This window comes from Sciurus carolinensis, assembly GCF_902686445.1.
Source record: "Sciurus carolinensis chromosome 19 unlocalized genomic scaffold, mSciCar1.2 SUPER_34, whole genome shotgun sequence".
Classification (NCBI taxonomy): Eukaryota; Metazoa; Chordata; class Mammalia; order Rodentia; family Sciuridae; genus Sciurus; species Sciurus carolinensis.
This window is the reverse complement of record NW_025920112.1, coordinates 5,076,461-5,097,234: the sequence shown is the minus strand read 5'-3', so window position 1 is coordinate 5,097,234 and position 20,774 is coordinate 5,076,461. Positions and strand designations below refer to the sequence as shown.

Here is a 20,774-nt window from a genome sequence, read left to right as displayed (position 1 = left end):
TTCTCAAGAGAACAAGGGGCAGTATTTACTAATTCAGCATTTGCAGTGACTTTATAGAACTGTGAGGAGTCATAATTGACTGTCTCTCTTTAAGGGCATAGTTCAGGTCTGGTGTGGTGGTGCACACCTGTGATCCCAGTGACTCGGGAGTCCAAGACAGGAGGATCTCAAGTCCTAGGCCAGCGTTGGAAACATACCAAGACCCTACATCAAGATTAAAAAAGAAAAATGGCTGTGAATGTAGCTCAGTGGTGTAGTACCCCTGGGTTCAATCTCTAGGAAAAAGGTAATAATTAGTGATACTAAAAAGAATATTCAGAATGGTATTTTTCTCATCTAATACAGGTATAATGAAACAACAAAATTTAATTACATAACTTTGTATATACATAGATAAGATATACATGTTCCTTATCCATCCAAATGTATAAATGCATTCTATTGTCAAGGACAACTAATTAGAACAAATAAAATTTTAAAAAAATTAAAAACTAATATAAATATTCAGGTACATATGAGGCATATGTGTACTACAAAAAAAAGTGATAATCATAATCAAGATTTTTGTACAAAAATCTGAAAATATTGAGCTCACAGAAGTAAAATGGGGCAGGAATGGTGTCATGTTGGATGGGGTTCATCCATTCTGGACAGCTACTGACATGAAGCATGGAGCATGAAGACTGTACTGCAGGGCACTGTACACTTGACAGTAACAGAGGGCTGATCCTATATGTTCTCCCCACAGACACAAAAAATTTGATAACTCTGTGAAGTGGTAAATGTGCTAAAGAGTCTGAATGCCTCCTGTTTCTTTGTCACGTCTGCATCCTCTGATTAGAACCTAACATCTTAGTGTTCTATTGAACAGCAGTGCTGAGAGGGAACCTTGCCTTATTCCTGATCTCAAATTCACAGATTTCAGTCTCTGCATTGAGTATGGTGTTAGTGGTGGGCTTTTTATACCTGCCTTTTATTATGTTGACATAGTTTCCTTCTATTTTTACTTTATGGTATGTTTTTATTTTGTTCAGTTTTGTTAAATTTTTTTTCTGCATCAGCTTAATGATCAGGTTCTGTACTTCATTTTGTTAATTTCATGTATTACATTGATTAATTGATGTAATACGTGCATCCTAATTATAAATCTCACCTGCTCAGGTGTAGGACTTTTTAAAATTTGCTATCCAATTTAATTTGATAGTTTTTTCCCCAGGATTTTTTGCATTAATAGTCACTTGGGGATAATGCTCTTCAGTATTATTTTCTTGTTATGTCCTTGTTTGTGCAATGATTCACCTCTCAGAAAGAGGTTGAGAGTGCTACATTCTCTTCAGTTCTTTCAAAGAGTATCAGAAAGATCACTGTAAACTCCACGTATTTGCTAGAATTATCTAGTAAGTCACCTCTCTATTCTAGTTTTTCAAAGGGGAGATTTGCCAATCAAAATCATCTTTCTAAAAATTGTTCTCTCAATGTTTTATTTTCACAATATTTAAAACCGATCTCTCTTAGGTAAGCAGAATTCTCTCACAGAAGCATGAGATGTGCTTCCTGTTCATGCCACCAGCCAGGTGCTGTCCCTAGTAGTGCAAATAGCCCAGCATCTTCAGTCCCTCTCTTCTTTCTTGGCACATTACTCTTGCAACATGATTTGGAACACTAATTTTCTCAGTACTTTTGGCCTCTTATGTTTGCTCAAAGATGCCTGCTTGCATCAGACAACTGAGGTTTACATCAGATGCCTCTAGGTGTTGCCTGCTAAAGGCACCAGGCTTAATGAGGGAGGGATGCTCAGGAGACAACTCTGAAGTTGAGCCCCCAGAGGGCATCTGCCATCTTGTTAGCTTAATGAGTCCCATGGCTATTAGTCAGAAACCTCATTTGCCAGATCCCAAAACTTCTCCTCATTATTCCAACCAATGATTATGTCTGTTTTGTTTATGACTGTGCCTCTGCCCTGTGTGGCCCTCTAACTATGCCCAGAGAGGGCTGGGAGTGCTTGCTCTGGGTGCAGGCTGTCTGCAAGATACCATTGATGGAATCCACAAAAAAGAAAGATTGATAGCGTTAGACCTTAAATTTATGCCACTTACTTTTTTCAAGTTGATTTTACTTGTGATGTAACATAAGGGCCCATGTCCATTCTTTTACTTGTGGAAATTCATTTTTTTCTCAGCAATGTGTATGGAAGAGACTTCTCTTTCCCCAATGTGTCTTCTTGGTGCCCTTGTTGAAAACCTTGTCAACCTGAACACATACGTTCAGATTATTTCTGAGCTCTCTACTTTGTTCCATTTGTCTAGGTTCCTAGTTTTGTGTTAGGGCTATACTCTAGGTTGCTATGGCTTTGGAACTAAACATCTTAAATTGGAATGTGCCTCTGATGTTGTTTTTCTTTCCTAGCAACTTTGTGAATATTTCAGGTTTTTGTGTTTTCATAAAAATTTTTGGAAAATTTTTTCTACTTTTCGTAAAGAATGTCTTTGAAATTTAGTAGATTCCATACAATCTACATTTTTTGGGGTAGCATGGATATTTTAATAGTATAAATCCTTCCCATCCATGAACATATGATATTTTTTCATTTACTTATGCCTTCTTTAATTGTTTTCATCAATGTTCACAGTTTTGAGTGTACAAATCATTCACTTCCTTGCTACAGTTATTTTTATGCAATCATAAATGGAGTTATTCTCTTGATTCATTTTTCACCTAGGTAATTATTTGTGCAGAGAAGTACTACTGACTTTTGTATGTTGATTTTTATCATGGACTTACCTGAATTCATTTATTAGTTCTAACTGTTTTTCTATTGAGGGGTGTACCTTTGAAATTTTCTACATAGAAGATCATGTTATCTGCAAATAGAGATAATTTCCTATCTTCCTTTTCGATTGGGATGATTTTTATTCCTCTCTCTTGTCTTATACCTCTTCCAAGTACTTCAATTGCTCTAGGTAGTAGAAGAGGTGAGAGTGGGATTCCCTGTGCTGTAGTGTTAGTGTCCAGCCTTACATTTAAGTCTTTAAGACAGTTGAAGTGATACATGTAAGATGTGATGGGAAGTTCTAATGCTATAATATGTAAATCTTGTTGTTCCTATTCAGCTGTTAATGCGCATACTAATACTTCAGGACTCGTGTATATTAAAATAGAATTTAAATACTGTTATGTATTTCACTCTATTAATACAAAATTATCTGTCTTTTCACATCTTTCCACATGAGAAATATTCTTCTGTCGTTGTTTTTGATGTTCATTCACTTTAGACTTGTGAAGTCCTCATGTACTCTCTACTTATTTCCTCATGATATATTTCATCTCTCAAATGACCAAAGAATGTTTAATATTTTGAAATAACATATCAATCTTTTTTTCATAAGGTGTTTTAAATATGCATTTATGAATTGGAATTGTGTTTGACTTTATATTATTTAATCTTCTTAGTATGTGTTTTTATCAGTGCATTATAGTTTTATATAAAAGTAGGATTCACTCTTATATTCATACTTGCACACAATATTACAATATTAGTTGGTCAACATCATGTCTCAGTGCTTCCCTTTATTCTCCTCCTCCTACCTTCCCCCAGAACTTCTACTGATCTTCCTTCTATTTTCAGGAGGTCCCCCTATCTTTTCTTTCTTTTTCTCTCTACTTCCACTTATGAGAGAAAACTTACAGTTGACCATCTGAGTTTGGCTTATTTCATTTAACATAATGATCTCATAATGATCCATTTTTCTGCAAATGACATAATCTCATTTTTCTTCGTGACTGACTACATCTCCACTATATACATATACCACATTTTCCTTATCCATTCATCCACTGATGGACACCTAGGTTGGTTCCATAATTTGGTTATTGTGAACTGTGCTGCTATAACCATGGATCTGCATGTATCCCTGTAGTATGATGACTTGAATTCCTTAGGATAAATACTGAGGAGTGGTGCAGCTGGGTTATATGGTGGTTCCATGCCCAGTCTTGGTGGAACATCCATATTGATTTCCACAGTGGTTGTAGTAATTCGTAGTTACACCAAAAGTGTAAAAATGTTCCATTTCCCCACATCCTCCCCAGCATTCATTATTATTTGAGTGCTTCATGATCCATCAGTGTATCTCTGGAGAAGTGTCTTTAGATCATTCAAACATTTCTATCAAATTTTCTATTTAAAGTATGTTCAAGTCTTCAACTGCCTAAGCATAAAATATTTGTTCTTTTATCCCTGTCTACCATGACTTCTTTCAGCTGCATTTTGTAGATTTCTGCACATGAGCCTGTCACCTCCTTGTTCAAGTTAGTTTGTGCATGTTTGCTGCCTTGATATTCATTTAGAGACTCCATGGAAGTTGTTTGAGGCCCAGGTGCACCCATTGCCTTTCCCAGCGTGCATTATGCTTTCCTCATGTCATTGTGGAGATGAGGCAGCTGGTTTCCCATCACATTGAACCCAAACCCAACGCCCCCACAAGTGCTGACCTACTGACCACCCCAGGGTTAGGTAAACACGTGCCCTTTCACATATGTTTTCTTTAAGTTAGCTAGTTTCCTGGGAAAGCCTATGGATATTGCCTGGGAACCTTGATAAAGCATAGTCCCATGGTGTTTCTCTCACAAGCTTGACTCCAGCTCCCTGTTACCTCTGAGTCCCAGTTGGCACATCTGACCCCTAAGGGATGTGAGCATATGTAGACCAGTACATTTCTTCCATGTCATGAACTGGGATTTCACTCCCTCCTCTACCCTGTCTGAAACACCTGAACCTGAAATTCCAAACTCAAAACCCTTCCAGGGAGTGCCCACCTTAGCTTCTGGCCACTGTCAAAGGAAAGACCTCAAGTCCACACTAGAAGGAAATCAGATCAAAAGAAAACCAAGGTTATTTCTTTTGGGGCTACTGAAAATGGAATTGTTTCCTTTATCTCTTCAGATTGCTCATGGTTAGGTTAGGGAAACAACATTTTCTATGAGTTTTTTATTCTGGATATTTGCTGCATTCATTTATTAATTCTATCTGTTTGTTGTGGAAACTTTAAATTTTTTTTAAATTTTTACAGACTGCATTTTGATTCATTGTACACAAATTGGGTATATTTTTTGTTTTATGGTTGTGCATGATGTAGATTCTTAGCATTCGTGTAATCATACATATACATAGGGTAATGATGTCTGTCTCGTAACACTATTTTTCACACCCCCACCTCCTTTCACTTCCTCCTCTCCTTTCCCACTATATAATCTAAAGTTCCTCCATTCTTCTCTTAACCCCACCCCCATCCCCATTATATATCATCATCCACCTATGAGGGAAAATATTAGGCCTTTGGATTTTTTGGATTGGCTTATTTCACTTAGCATGATTCTCCAATTCAATCCATTTATTTGCAAATGCCATAATATTATTCTTCTTTATAGCTGAATAATATTCCATTGTGCATATATACCAGTTTCTTTATCTATTCATCTGTCGAAGGGCATCTAGGTTGGTTTCACAATCTAGCTTTTTTGAATAAAGCTTCTATAAACATTAATGTGTCTGGTTATTGTAGTATGCTAATTTTAAGTCGTTTAGTTATAAATTGACGAGTGGAATAGCTGAGTCAAAAGGCAGGTTCATTCCAAGTGTTCTGGGGAATCTCCATTCTGCTTTCCAGAGTGGTTGTGCCAATTTACAACTCTGCCAGCAAAGTAAAAGTGTGCCTTTTTGCCCATATGCACACCAACATTTTTTATTGTTGGTGTTCTTGAAAATAGCAATTCTAATTGGAGTAAGATGAATTCTTAGAGTTGTTTTAATTTGCATTTCTCTAATTACTAGAGATGTTGAACTTTTTTTCATACATTTATTAATGACCTGTATATCTTCTTCTATAAGAGTCTGTCCAGTTCCTTGGCCCATTTATTTATTGGGTTCTTTATATTTTTGGTGTAAATTTTTTTAAGCTCTTACAAAATTTTGGACATTAGTGCTCTATCTGAAGTGGATTCATTTTGAGTTGAGTTTTGTGCAGGGTGAGAGATAGGGGTTTAATTTCACTTACTGCACATGGATTTCCAGTTTTCCCACCACCATTTTTTGAAGAGGCTATCTTTTCTCCATTGTATGTTTTTGGCTCCTTTGTGTAGTATGAGATAATGCTATTTATGTGGGTTCACCCTGTGTGTCTTCTATTCTATAGCATTGGCCTGCCTGTCTACTTTTGGTGCCAATACTATATCATTTTTGTTACTATTGCTCTGTAGTATGGTTTAAGGTCTGATATTGTGATACTTCCTGCTTCACTTCTGCTCAGGATTGTTTTGGCTATTGAAGTCTCTTATTCTTCCCGATGAAGTTCATGATTGTTTTCTCTATTTCTATGAGAAACATCATTGGGATTTTAATTGGAATTCCATTGAATCTATACTGCGCCTTTGGTAGAATGGCCATTTGACAATATTAATTCTGCCTTTCCAAGAACTTGGGAGATCTTTCCATTTTCTAAGGTTTTCTTCAATTTCTTTCCTTAGTGTTCTGTAATCTTCATTGTAGAGGTCTTTCAGCTATTTTGTTAGTTTGGTTTCCATGAATTATTTTTTTTTGAGGTAATTGTGAATGCAGTGATTTTCCTAAATTCTCTTTCAGAGAATTAATCACTTATGGAAAAAAAAATGCATGAGATAGACTGGTATTGATTTTATATCCTGCTACATTTCTGAATTCATTTATTAGTTCTAGAAGTTTTCTAGTGGAGATTTTTGAATCCTCTAAATATAGAATCATGCCATTGGCAAATAGTGACATCTTGAGTTCTTCTTTTTCTATTCTTATCCGTTTAATTTCCTTGGTCTGTCTAATTGCTCTGGCTAGTGTTTCAAGGACAATGTTGAGTAGAATTGGAGAAAGAGGGTATCCCTGTCTTGTTCCAGTTTTTAGAGGAAATGCTTTCAGCTTTTCTCCATTAAGAATGATGTTAGATGAGGGTTTAGCATAAATAACCTTTACAATGTTGAGGTATATTCCTACTATCCCTAATTTTTCTAATGTTTTGAGCATGAAGGGGTGTTGTATTTTGTCGAACTCTTTCTCTGCATATATTGAAATAATTATATGATTTTTAACTTTAAGTCTACCAATGTGATGAATTATGTTTATTGATTTCTGGATGTTGAACCAACTTTGCATCCTTGAGTAAATCCCACTTGATCATGGTGCACTCTCTTTTAATTCATTTTTGTATGAAATTTGCCAGAATTTTGTTAAGGATTTTGAATCTATTTTCATCAGGGATATTGGTCTGAAGTTTTTTTTTTTTTTTTTTTTTTCCTGATGTGTCTTTTTCTGGTTTTGGTATCAAAGTGATAATAGCTTCATAGAGTGATTTTGGAAGGGTTCTCTCCTTTTCTATTTTCTGGCATACTTTGAGTTGTATTGGTGTTATTTCTTCTTTAAGGGTCTTAATGTATTTTTACATAAAATCTGCTTTGCCCATGGGTCTCACTGCATCCCTTCAGTTTTGGTGTGTTGTGATTTGCAGTTATTTTTCTAAACAAATTATCTGACAGTGATTGCAATTTCTTCTTTAACCTCCTGTTTTCTTAACAGACAATGTTAATTTCCACATAATTGTATATTTACCATTTTTCTCCTGTCTTTGCTCTGTGGTTGCCATTCATTGAGAATCCAAGTACATCCCTTCTCTGTCCCTGGATGGACAGTTCTGCACAGGTCTGTTCAGTCTAGTTGGTGTGTGCTGCTATTTATTTTTCTGTTTTGCTATTAATTCTCTGCCTGTTGTAGCTACTTGTTAAATAAAGTTGGATATTGAAGTGTCAAAATATTAGTTCAGAGCTATCTCTCCCTCTCCTTTCTGCCATTTTTCTGAATTTATTGTGAAACTCTGATACGTGCTACATATGTGCTCATGATTATTAATCCCACTTGTGAAGTAGCCCTTCTATCATTATATAATGGTCATTGCATTTTTTAAAGTTTTTTTTACATTCATTTTTATTGTAAACAAATGGGATACATCTTGTTTCTCTGTTTGTACATGAAGTAGAGGCATACCATTTTTGTAATCATACATTTCCCTAGGGTAATAGTTTTTGATTCATTCTCTTATTTTTTTCTTCTCCCCCACCCCTCCCAACTCTCTTTTCCCTCTATGCAGTCCCTCCATCCTCCATTCTTGCCACCCTCCCACTCCCCATATGGTGCCATCATCCGATTATCTGCGAGATTATTCGTCCTTTAGTTTTTTGAGATTGTATTATTTCACTTAGCATGATATTCTCCAATTTCATCCATTTGCCTGCAAATGCCATAATTTTTTTTTTATCCCAGGGATGCAAGGTTGGTTCAACATTCAGAAATCAATAAATGTAATTCACCATATCAACAGACTTAAGCCATGAATCACATGATTATTTTGATAGATGCAGAAAAAGCATTTGATAAAATACAGCACCCCTTCATGCTCAAAACACTAAGAAAATAGGGAGAGTGGGGACAGCCCTTAACATTGTGAAGGCCATCTATGCTAAGCCCATGGCCAATATCATTCTAAATGGTGAAAAACTGAAAGCATTCCCCATAAAAACTGGAACAAGGCAGGGATGCCCTCTTTCACCACTTCTATTCAACATTGTCCTCAAAACTCTAGTCAGAGCAATTAGACAGACCAAGGAAATTAAAGGGATACGAATAGGAAAAGAACTCAAACTATCCCTATTGCTGATGACATGATTGCATATTTAGAGGAACCACGAAATTCCACCAGAAAACTTTTAGAACTCATAAGTGAATTCAGTAAAGTAGCAGGATATAAGATCAATTCTCATAAATCTAATGCATTTTATACATAAGTGATGAATCTTCAGAAAGAGAAATTAGAAAAACTACCCCATTCACAATAGCTTCAAAAAAAATAAAATACTTGAGAATCAATCTAAGAAAAGAGGTGAAAGACCTCTACAATGAGAACTACAGAACACCAAAGAAAGAAATTAAAGAAAACCTTAGAAGATGGAAAGATCTCCCATGTTCTTGGATAGGCAGAACTAATATTGTCAAAATGGCCATACTATCAAAAGTGCTATACAGATTCAATGCAATTCCAATTAAAATCCCAATGATGTACCTTACAGAAATAGAGCAAGCAATCATGAAATTCATCTGGAAGAATAAGAAACCCAGAATAGATAAAGCAATCCTTAGCAGGGAAGAGTGAAGCTTGGGGGTATCACAATAACATACCTTCAACTATACTACAAAGCAATGGTAACAAAAACGACGTGGTATTGGCACCAAAATAGACAGGTTGATCAATGGTACAGAATAGAGGACACGGACACAAACCCAAATAAATATAATTTTCTCATACTAGACAAAGAGGTCAAAAATATGCAATGGAGAAAAGATAACCTCTTCAACAAATGGTGCAGGGAAAACTGAAAATCCATACACAACAGAATGAAACTAAACCCCTATCTCTCACCTGCACAAAACTCAACTCAAAATGCATCAAGGACCTTGAAATCAGGCCAGAGACCCTGAATCTTTTAAAGTCTTTGACTTGGAGTTTGATTTCATTCTGATATTGTTATAGCTCCCTGGTCTCATTTGGTAGCTGTTTAGATAGGCTGCATTTCTTCATCCTTTTGATTTTAGCCTATCAAAATAAGATCTGATTTGATACTCTAAGAGAAAGAACAAGGTTGAATTATTTTAAAATTTCAATTTGCTGTGTGTGAAATTTTATTGAAGAATCTAAGTTATTCTTAATGGCATAAATGACAGGGAGGACTTCTTTCCATTTGTAGATTTCTATGTGTCTGGGAGCACTATTGATTCTTATTCATTCCTTTATTGATGTCCTTTGTGATTGACTATTTTTGTAGTGTGTTTTGATTTGCATTATGTATTAAAGTAATATACATAAATATTTGTGTGTGTGCAGTCTGGGAATCATGGGAATTACATCTAAGTTTACCTTGGTTTATAACACTGTGTTTTAAAAAAACTCCATCTTAACACTGATCATGCAAAAAAGGTCTACTCTCTTAGTTCTGACCTTACACACTACATTATTGATGCCACATATTACATGCTAATACATTGTCTACCAATTAACTGACATAAAATCATGTTGATCCTTTATTCTTCTAGCACTAAGAAAATTAAAATGTGGAGTAATAAACAGAAATGACAATCTTAAGAGATTTATAATTTCCTTTACCAGAGAATTTTATTTATATATGGTTACAAATCACTTTCTTTTGTCATTTTAATTTTAACCATTTCTTGTGGAATATGTATACTACTAATTAACTTGATTAATTTTTATTTTTCCTGGAATGACTTTATTTCCCTTTTATTTTAAAGAGTAGTTTCATTACATGTGGAATTCTCAACTAACAGTTTTTCTTTTCCAGTGCTAAATATATCATACCATTGTGGGATGGTGTGCAAAGTTTCTCCAGAGACTGACCAATAATATCCTTGAGAATCAGCTTCATGTGATGCGCTGCTTTTCTCATATGTCTTTCAATATTCTCTTTTTTCTTTGGCTTTAGAATCTTTGATAGTAATGATTCTTGGTCTGCATCTCTTTGGATTTATCTTACCTGGAGTACATTGGGTATCTTGGATTTTCATATCATATCTTTCTTTAAATAAGTAAAGCTTTCGTATTTATTTAGCGAAGGTCTCAAACTTTCTCTACAAGCTGATATTATCCTGTAACTTTCTAAGAATGTCTACTTGTTTCATTTTCTTTTCTTCTAGTTTGTTAGATTTGAAAACTTCAAGTTATCTGTCTTCAAGTATTTTTTTTTCTTCTTTTCATGTGTTGGTGCTTGATCTTGAACATTTTAGTACATTTTCCAATTCTTTTCTTAGTTTAGGCTTCAGAATATTTCCATTTTCTTTACTTTCTGACTTGTATATTTTTGCTGGTAATCTCATTTTTTCATTTACAATGTTTCTGTTTTGCTTTCATTCTATTAGTATTTTCCTTTAGCAGTTTGAACATATTTAAATCAATGGATTTTAAGTCTTTGTCTAGTATGTTTGAAGCTGATGTCTTTAAATTGGTATTTGTAGATTTATTTTCTTTCTTCACTGGGACACATTTTCCCATTTCTTTGTGTGTCCTAAGATCTTTTGTTGAAAAGTGGGCTAGGCGTATGAGGGCAGGGAGGTACCAAGCTCACTGTTTTATAACAACTTGGTCTCCCAGGAATGAATCTAGTCCTATAAGAACTGCATCAATCTGCTCTGACGGTGCTGCTCACATGATGGAATCATCCAAGGCTCCACAACCTCAATATTATTTTTGTTTGATACTCTTCTTTGGTGCATTATAGTGGCACATAATGGGTCATTGTTACATATTTATATGTGCACACATATAAGAAAATAATTTGTTCAATATTGCTCCCTGTTTTACCCTTTCCCTTTCCTCCTTCCTCCACTGAACCTTTTCCTCTACTATACTGATCGCTCTTCAATTTTCAAATGATTTCCCCCACACACACCTTGTTATCCTCTTTAGCTTCCACATCTGAGAGAAAATATATATAACCGTTTAATTTCTCAGTTAGACTTGTTTTGCTTAATAAAAGCTTCTAAAGGTTCCTCATTTTCCTGTAAATGGCATAATTTCATGTTTCTTTATGACTAAACAAAATTCTATGTATATTACCCTACATTCTTCATCCAGTTATCCATGTACAGATATCCAGGCTGTTTCCATAGTTTGGCTCTTGTGAATTGTGCTTCTATGAACATGCATATGCATGTCTCAGTACAGTATGCTAACTTTAGTGCTTTAGGATAAATGCCACCCACACTGTTAAGCTGGGCACTGTCCTTCCAGCACATAAAAATTTAAAGGAAAAACTCAGAACACATTCAAAATATAGCATTATTTGCTTTTTAATTATAATATGGAAATGAATGAAAAAGAATAGCAAGGTAGATGATATTTCACATACATGAGATAAACATAACATCTTTCAAATAAAAAAAATTAAATTCTACATTAGAGTTTTACTTGTTTTTTGTGGAATGTTAATGAGGGTCATTATCATGTGTAGCAGGTAAAGCAAGAGAATATAAAGAAGCTAACCTGAGATTAACCCACATGGAGATCTGAGTCTGAGCTTTGATTCTGCTCGCTGGCTGTTTCCACAACTTCCAAGGCACATCTTCTTGGAGGCAGTGTACCAATAGTTTTATTTTCTGGAATTAACATCTAGGTTCAAAGGGGCTGGGAATTGAATTGAGCCTGAATGCCTCTCAGTCTTTGCCCTCAGTAATTCCTTGTGGGGTCTTCCTCAGGGTGAAGAGAGATCACTCTTCCAGTCAGGAGACAACAGGCCTCTGGAGGCAGGTGGTGTCTTAAAGTCCAGGCACACATTGTATTGTGCTCTATCATCCAGTCACCTCCAGGCACACATTGTATTGTGCTCTATCATCCAGTCACCTCTTATGATTGCAGATGAATCTACCACTTGCTGAGTTATGTTTGTGTGTTTGTGTGTGAGTTCATTCCTCTGTGGATCCCCTGCTTTTTGTGGAAGTTTGGTAGAATGTTCCACTGGTACTTGTGAGTTTCTTCTCTGTATGTGTGTGTGTGTATATATATAGGGTGAGATCTGGTCTCAGTGGGATATCAAGTTTCTGAAGCCCCATTTAATGTTTGAAGACACATTTCCAATTTGCTGTCACATGAAAAAACAAATTTAGTGCTTGAACATGAAGGAAAAGCATTTGATGAAGCTCTATGACCACTGAACTAGAGTCATAAACTTAGGACATGGGATAGTTCTGGCTACCAAACTTTTTCTCCAGTTGCTCTTTTCCCCATTTTCATTTTTTATTTCACAAGATGCATTTTTTTCAGTAAAAATATAATTTACATTTGTAAAATCTTTTGCCTGAACATTTTTATAGTTTTCTTCTATGAATTTTTATATCCACTCTTTGGTTACACATTTTTTTCTCACTTATTTTCCCATTATTCCCTTAATCTTTGTGTATTTTTGTAAAGGCAATATTTAATCAAATTGAATTTTCTTTAATTGTATAATAATGTTGTCATTTGAAATATTTGTTACCATTGCTCTGTACTATAGTTGTACTTCTCGTATTGTGATACTCCCTGCTTCAGTCTTCCTGCTGAGGATTGCTTTAGCTGTTGTGGATCTTTGATTTTTCCAAATGAATTTCCTGATTGCTTGTTCTATTTCTATGAGGTACCGCATTGGGATTTTAATTGGAATTGCACTGAATTTGTATAGCAGTTTTGTTAGTATGGCCATTTTGACAATATTAATTCTGCCTATCCAAGAACATGGGAGGTCTTTCCATCTTCTAAGGTTTTCTTTAATTTCTTTCTTTAGTGGTCTGTAGTTCTCATTGTAGAGGTCTTTTACCTCTTTTCTTAGATTTATTCCCAAGTATTTTTTTTGAGGCTATTATGAATGGGGTATTTTTCCTTAATTCTCTTTCAGAGGATTAAACATTTATGAATAAAAATGAATTAGATTTATGAGCATTGATTTTATATCCTGCCACTTTACTGAATTCATTGACGAGTTTTAGAAGTTTTCTGTTGGACTTTTCAGCTCCTCTAAATAAAGAATTATGTCATTGGCAAATAGGGATAGTTTGAGTTCTTCTTTTCCTATTCATATCCCTTTAAATTCTTTGGTGTGTCTAATTACTAAGGATAGAATTTCAAGGACGATGTTGAATAGGAGTGGCAAAAGAGGGCATCCCTCTCTTGTTCCAGATTTTAGGGGGAATGCTTTCAGGTTTTCACCATTTAGAATGATATTGATTCTAGGTTTAGCATAAATAGCCTATACTACAGAGCAATAGTAACAAAAACAGAATGGTATTGACACTAAAATGACAGGTAGATCAATGATACAGAATAGAGGACACAGAGACAAACACACATAAATATAGTTTTCTCATACTAGACAAAGATGCCAAAAACATACAATGGAGAAAAGGTAGCCTGTTCAAAAATGGTGCTGGGAAAATTGGAAATCCATATGCAGCAGAATGAAACTAAACCACTGTCTCTCACCCTGCACAAAACTTAACTCAAAATGGGTCACGGACCTTGGAATCAGACCAGAGACCCTTCATCTTACAGAAGAAAAAGTAGGTCCAAATCTTCATCATGTCAGCTTAGAATCAGACTTCCTTAACATGACTCCCAAAGCACAAGAGATAAAAGCAGGAATCAATAATTGGTATAGATTAAACTAAAAAGCTTTTCTCAGCAAAGGAAACTATAAGCAATGTGAAGAGAGAGCCTACAGAGTGGGAGAAAAATCTTTGCCACACATACTTCAGAGAGAGCACTAATCTCCAGAATCCATAAAGAACTAAAAAAACTGTACACCAAGAATACAAATAACCCAATCAATAAATGGGCTAAGAAAATGAACAGATACTTCACAGAAGAATATCTACAAGCAATCAACAAATATATGAAAAAATGTTCAACATCTCTAGTAATGAGAGAAATGCAATTCAAAACTACCCTAAGATTCCACCTCACCTCAATTAGAATGGCAATTATCAAGAATACAAGCAACAATATGTGTTGGTGTTGATGTGAGGCAAAAGGCACACTCATATATTGCTGGTGGAGATGCAAATTAGTGCAGCCACTCTGGAAAGCAGTATGGAGATTCCATAGAAATCTTGGAATGGAACCACCATTTTACCCAGCTATCCCACTCCTTGGCCTATACCCAAAGGACTTAAAATCAGCATACTACAGAGATACAGCAACATCAAAGTTCATAGATGCTGAATTCACAATAGCCAGATTGTGGAACCAACCTAGATGCCCTTCAACTGATGAATGGATAAAGAAACTGTGGTATATATACACAATGAAATATTACTCAGCCATAAAGAAGATAAAATTATGGTATTTGCAGGCAAATTGATGAAGCTGGGGAATATCATGCTATGTGAGATAAGCCAATCCCCAAAAAAACAAAGGACAAATGATCTCTGTGATAAGCAGTTGATGACACATAATGGGGGGTGGGGGGTGGGAAGAATGGAGGAAGGATGGGGGTGGGGGAAGGTATAATAACAGATTGACACAAACATTATTACCCTAGGTACATGTTTGGTTAAACAAATGGTATGACTCTTCTTCATGTACAGCCAGAGAAATAAATTTTACCCCATTTGTGTATAATCAATCAAAATAAATAAATTATAAAAAAGAAAATTTTGATTTTTCTATATTTGTAAATATATTTATTTCACCGTTTGAATGTATGAACATAAATGACAAGTGGGATATATAGTTAATAAGGGGGCAATATGTGAAAATAGAGGTCTGACCACTCTCTCCAGCAACAGCACAGGGAGCCAGCCTGCTGAACACCAGACCTGGTGCAGAAACTCCAACACCTCTAGGGGCCTGGGCACCAAGCACACGATCTTCCCTTGTGTGCTAGCCGGGAACCTGCATTCTCATAGGAGTGCTCCAGACGCTCCTAATTTTCTTAATTTTTATTTTCTGCTCAGGAAAATTAGGTGGGAATGACATTAGTTAGAATCACCCAGAGCACCAGTGAAGAATCCACCTAATCGCTGCAGTGTGATGGCGGCTTCAGTTGCAGAGTATGGACAGCAGTAGGTCCTCGGTCAGTGACAGTGGAGGGGTGGTCAGCAGCATTTGCTGAGGGCCCTTCTCGGCACCTGCATTACTGATGCAAATTTTGCAGAGACACTGTGTGCGTCTGTTTCTAAAGACAGGCAGAAAGATCTTGTCACTTAATCCTGTGAGTGAGATGAGAGGCCAAGAGTAAGTGGTGATACCTATAAATCATTAATGCACAGTCTCCAGTCACGGCTTAGGAACGCGCTTCAGGGAGATGCGGACACGGCCAAGAACATCTGGGGCCTTGCCAGGTGCTCGCTGGGCTGCACGCCCCCTTGTGTTCACGCCCTGCAGCGCACGGTCCTATGGGGAGGGCAGCTCCTCAACGCCCTCTAGTTACAAGAAGGGTCTTGGTTGATACTGGTTTGTGGACGTTCAGAGGTACGGCTTCTGTGTTTCCTCAAGTTGTCTAGATCATTCTAATTCAGGACACACATACCCATCAACATTAATAGATGACAGCAATGTAGAATGTGTGTAATATGATGTTCACAACATGGTCTGCTGAAAGCAATAAACACAATGAATTGACAGATTTAATTCCTTAATTGTTTAAAATTTGTGTCAAGTAAAAAAAGGATGATTAGAACTAATGGGTGTGTAAAGATGAAAAAAAATTTTACAAGCTAGCACATTCAAGTAAACAACCAAAGTTATGACAGACTAATGAAAGAATGTATGAAGAGATTATTTTCGCTACTGATAAAGAGAGTAAATGTGCATGTTCTTCTGTCTGGAAATCAGTGAAAGCAATCCCAGGTCAAGCCCGATATCTGTCTACACAGAGTGTGCACACTATCTCTTTAGAAGAAAGGCACTTCCCTCTAGCTCCTATTCCATACATTGACCATTACCATTTTCTGATTAATTTTGTTTATTGAGGCAATTTGAATTCATTTCATGGGTGTCCCATGCCATTGCCCAGATGTGTGCCCTGGAACATGTTCCCTGACCTTAACAAACCTCAAGACAATGTGCTCCTTCCTGTCCCTTTTAATAACATTTAATTAACAAGTGAATGTCTAATCATTCCTGCCCCCTTGCAATCCCCACATCCTTTCACATGACCACACACCTCAGTCTTAGCAGAGCTTCCGGGAGCTGGGACAAGTTTCAGGAGAAAGCTTAGTGATTGCAGACCTGCCTCAATCTACTTTATACAACTTTTAATCTTTTTGGTTTCTGCAAAGCATACAGTTTAGCCATGTACTCACAACTAAAAATCTCAATAAGGGACTGAGAAAACAACATTTTTTCTCCTTCACAGTATCCATGTTGGCTGTTATTTCATTCCTGCTTCTGCAATTCCTTAGGACATGTAAGCTCTAGAACCATCCTGCAGTATGTGAGCAAAGAATGTTGGCCTCGTGTTCACCAGATTACTGGTTTTCACAGTGAAACTCATTAATGGTGCAATTGTTATGTTAATTATAATGAAAATGAATTACAAGAACTTAAATGCTGAGACATCTTATATAAATTTATTACAGCGTTTTACTCACATTAGTCAGTCACAGTGTACAAAATGCTAGCAAGAAACTTCTCAGTAACTCTTTCAAAATGGTCTGATTCTTGCAGCATTATTCACAGCAGCTAAAACATGGCCTCCATCCAGATACCTGTCAATGCGTGAACAGGGAAACATGTGGGATATGTTCACAATGAATGTTATTCAGGGATTAAAAGTGGTGATCTGCTGTCATTGGAAGCAGGACACAATGGACAGAAGGGAGGTCATTGTGTTAAGTGGGATAAGGTTGACCCAGAAAGCAGGGGCCACATGCTCTGAGTCATTCGTGGAAGCAGAAAAGGTGATCTCAAGGAAAAAGGGAGTGGGATGTATCACTAAAGACCAGGAAGTCCTGGGGAAGGGAGGACAGAAAGTGGTGCCAGGATGGATACCGAGCCAGTGAGAGGAGGGGACTCCTGGGACTCGTCCTCCCGTCAGGCAGTGGGAAGCTCCTGGTGTAGCATGCTGGGCTGGGTCTCAGAAGGACTGGAGAAGAGGAGGTTGGCAGGCCCAGCACACAGGAGGACTAAGTCTAAGAGGTCCCTCAGCTTCGATTATCACACCATTGACACATGTATCCAGTGACCATGGTGTTGTGTAGAACATGGACAGATACAGCTCCATTAACAAAAATCAAAACAACTGAAATCAGTCAAAGTTAGTTTTTAAGTTAAAAGCATTGGTCTATTTCATTTTCTTAGATTGAAATATTTGCTGCAATCTTTACATCCTAGGAAGTGAAATTATAGCATGTGTTAATATTAAAACACGGTTTCCAAAAAGTAAAATGAAATTCTAATCATTTAAGAGAAAGATTTGCAACATTGGAAAAGATGTCAACATAACAAATCAAAAGATCAAGATTCTATCATGGCATCAAAATGTTCATGAGTGGACTCCAAATGCTCATTAGAGTCTACATCAAAATCCATATTTAGCTGAACCAAATGTCAAAGTTTCACTTTGGTGTCATGGAATGAATTGCTTGAGAATGAATTAGTATAATGTGTAATGTATTATAAATGCAATTTATTATAGGTGATTTGGAAGAAAGTTTTCAGGTATTTAGAGACAGATGATAGAAAGGAAATGTCTTGGACACATAGCATGAGGTCCTCTGCTGGCCAGGACCAGGCTCACTGGTGATGCCAATCAGGACCCACTTGCAGCTGACATGAGGGAGAAAATGGTTAGTAAGGAGGGAGCATATTTTCCTCAGCTTTAGTTCTTTCTTCAAACTCTTTAAAATATCTAAAGTCTACATTGCTCAAAAAATTTTATATTGTATGTAACCAGAATTTTGAAAGTTTTCTTCTTATAGAGTATTGAAGATAAATGCAGGTGCTATGTATTCAATTCATCACCCTAAACTTCAGCAACTCAAACAGGACACTTTGCTTATGATCCACATGCTGGGCATAATTAAACAAGGGTAGCACATGGAAAGTCAAAGTGGAATGTTGTTATGTATTATATCATGAGCATATTGGAAACATTATGTGATCTTTTAATACCATAAATTACTTAATTTCTCCTATTTAAACTAAAACATATTTTTAGTCAATAGATTTTATACTTACCCAGTAATTCTTTACACACGAACTGGGAATTTCACAACCTTACATATGTATTGGTGACTTCCTTTATGCAATAAATATATGTCTTATTCAAAGTCATGATTGGATTTCAACAGGATTTCCATACTGAAACTTTAAATGGCAACCTTATGTAAGTCTCTCCTGGAAAACCTGCCTGGGTTAAAAGGGTTTTCAGACTCTGCAGATCACCAGCTCACACCTATGCACAGCACTGGTAACACATGCTGACTGAATAACCAGGGTCCGTGCTGCCCCTCGGTGAGTGACCATGTGATTAGATACATGCAGTGTGGAGACAGGAAGGTACTGGCCCTGCAGACCCTGGTATCGAGGTTGCAGCAAATCAGAACTGACCTGAGCATGAGGCTTAGAGCAACCTGTGGCATCTCCAGAGAGACAAGTGAGGAGGCAACGGGAGAGAAAGAAACAGTCCTCTGGTTCCACACTGGCTTCCCTGTGATCGGTGACTGTGCAAGGAATCTCAGAGCTAAATAGAGACTTGGAGAGACATCAGGATGTGTTCCCATGTGTGATGAGCAGCATTAAAGATGCTTCCAAGACAAACAGCTGTGTCTGTACATGTAATAAGAAAACAACGCATAATGGGCATGTGAAGCCTGAGAATGAGGGCAGCAATGACCAAGTCGGTGTGCACTGACCCTTCTGAGTTTCTAGAGACAAAGTTCCCTATTATGTTTAACTGCCTCTCTGCACCAGGGGTACATGTGACTGACGATAGTGGTTAAAAGATGGCATACAGCACCACCCAAAGCCAGAGTAAACGATTCATTTTATTCTATTTTTTGAATTTGAAATTTATTTTTACTTGAGACATGATAATATTACTTATTAGTGGGCTATCATGTCATATTGGTGTATGTGGATACTTGTACAATACTGATATTTCTACTCCTCAAACATTTGACATTTCTTTCCCCAGAAAAGCTTCCAAAATTCTTTCTTCAATTCTTGTTTGAAATAGACTCTAGAGCATTGTTATCAATAGTCACCATAATTCACAGTAGCAGGTAGAACTCTGCTCCTGTGTAACTGCAGCTCAGTACCCACCGACCCCTTGGGCCCCCTCTTCCCTCCCAGCCCACTCTCCCACCGCGTGCTGACCACCCTGCTTCTCTGGACTTGCTGAAGCAGCTGCTTTTGTTCCCTGTGTGAGTGAGCTCCTGCAGGACTGGCTTCTGAGCCTGGTTTAGTCACCAAGCACAGAGATCTTCAGCTCCACCCGTGGCACAAGCTGCAATGACAGCATCACATCTTTTTATGACTGAATTCCATTCAGTGTATAAATGTACCACTTCTTTTACCCGTCCATCAAATATTTTCTTGTGGAACTAAGAATTGAACCTTGGTGTGCTCTACCATTGAGCTCCATCCCACTTTTTCATTTTCAATTTGAGGAGAGGTATGGTTAAGTCTCCCAGGATGGCTTGAACTCTCTGTGCTCCTGCCTCAGCCTCCAAGGTGGTTGGGATCACAGGCTGTACCTCCTCACCCAGTCTCATCCTCAGGTGTTTGGTGGACACTCTGGTGTCCATTTCTAGGATGCCCTGCTTGGCGCTGCAGGATCACAGGAGTGCTGACTCCCTTCTGCACACTGATGTCATCTCCTTTGCAGATGTACCCAGCAGTGGGTCTGCTGCAGCACATGGTGGTTTTATTTAAAAACAATTTGAGGCAAGTGCTCCTAATACAATAAAAGCTGAAAGATAATATAATCTCTTGAGATATAAAAGAGAAAATAGAAGGCATGCTTCATTCTTCCTTTTTCTCCAATGATCTCTAATTAAGATAACTTTTCATGAAGTTGCTGGTTCCTGCATATTGTTATTCTTCTAAAGTCATGAGGCCGATAATTATAAAGAACAGATAAAATCCCTCTCTCTCTCTCTCTCTCTCTCTCTCTCTCTCTCCATCTCTCTCTCTCTCTGTCTATCTCTCTCTCTC

At 37.0% G+C, this 20,774-nt stretch overlaps 1 pseudogene; it reads right to left on the bottom strand.

Moving 5' to 3' along the window:
• Nucleotides 1-20,477, bottom strand: part of LOC124973510 (small nuclear ribonucleoprotein E-like) — a 38,704-nt pseudogene extending 18,227 nt beyond the window's left edge.
• Nucleotides 20,478-20,774: the final 297 nt, after the last annotated feature.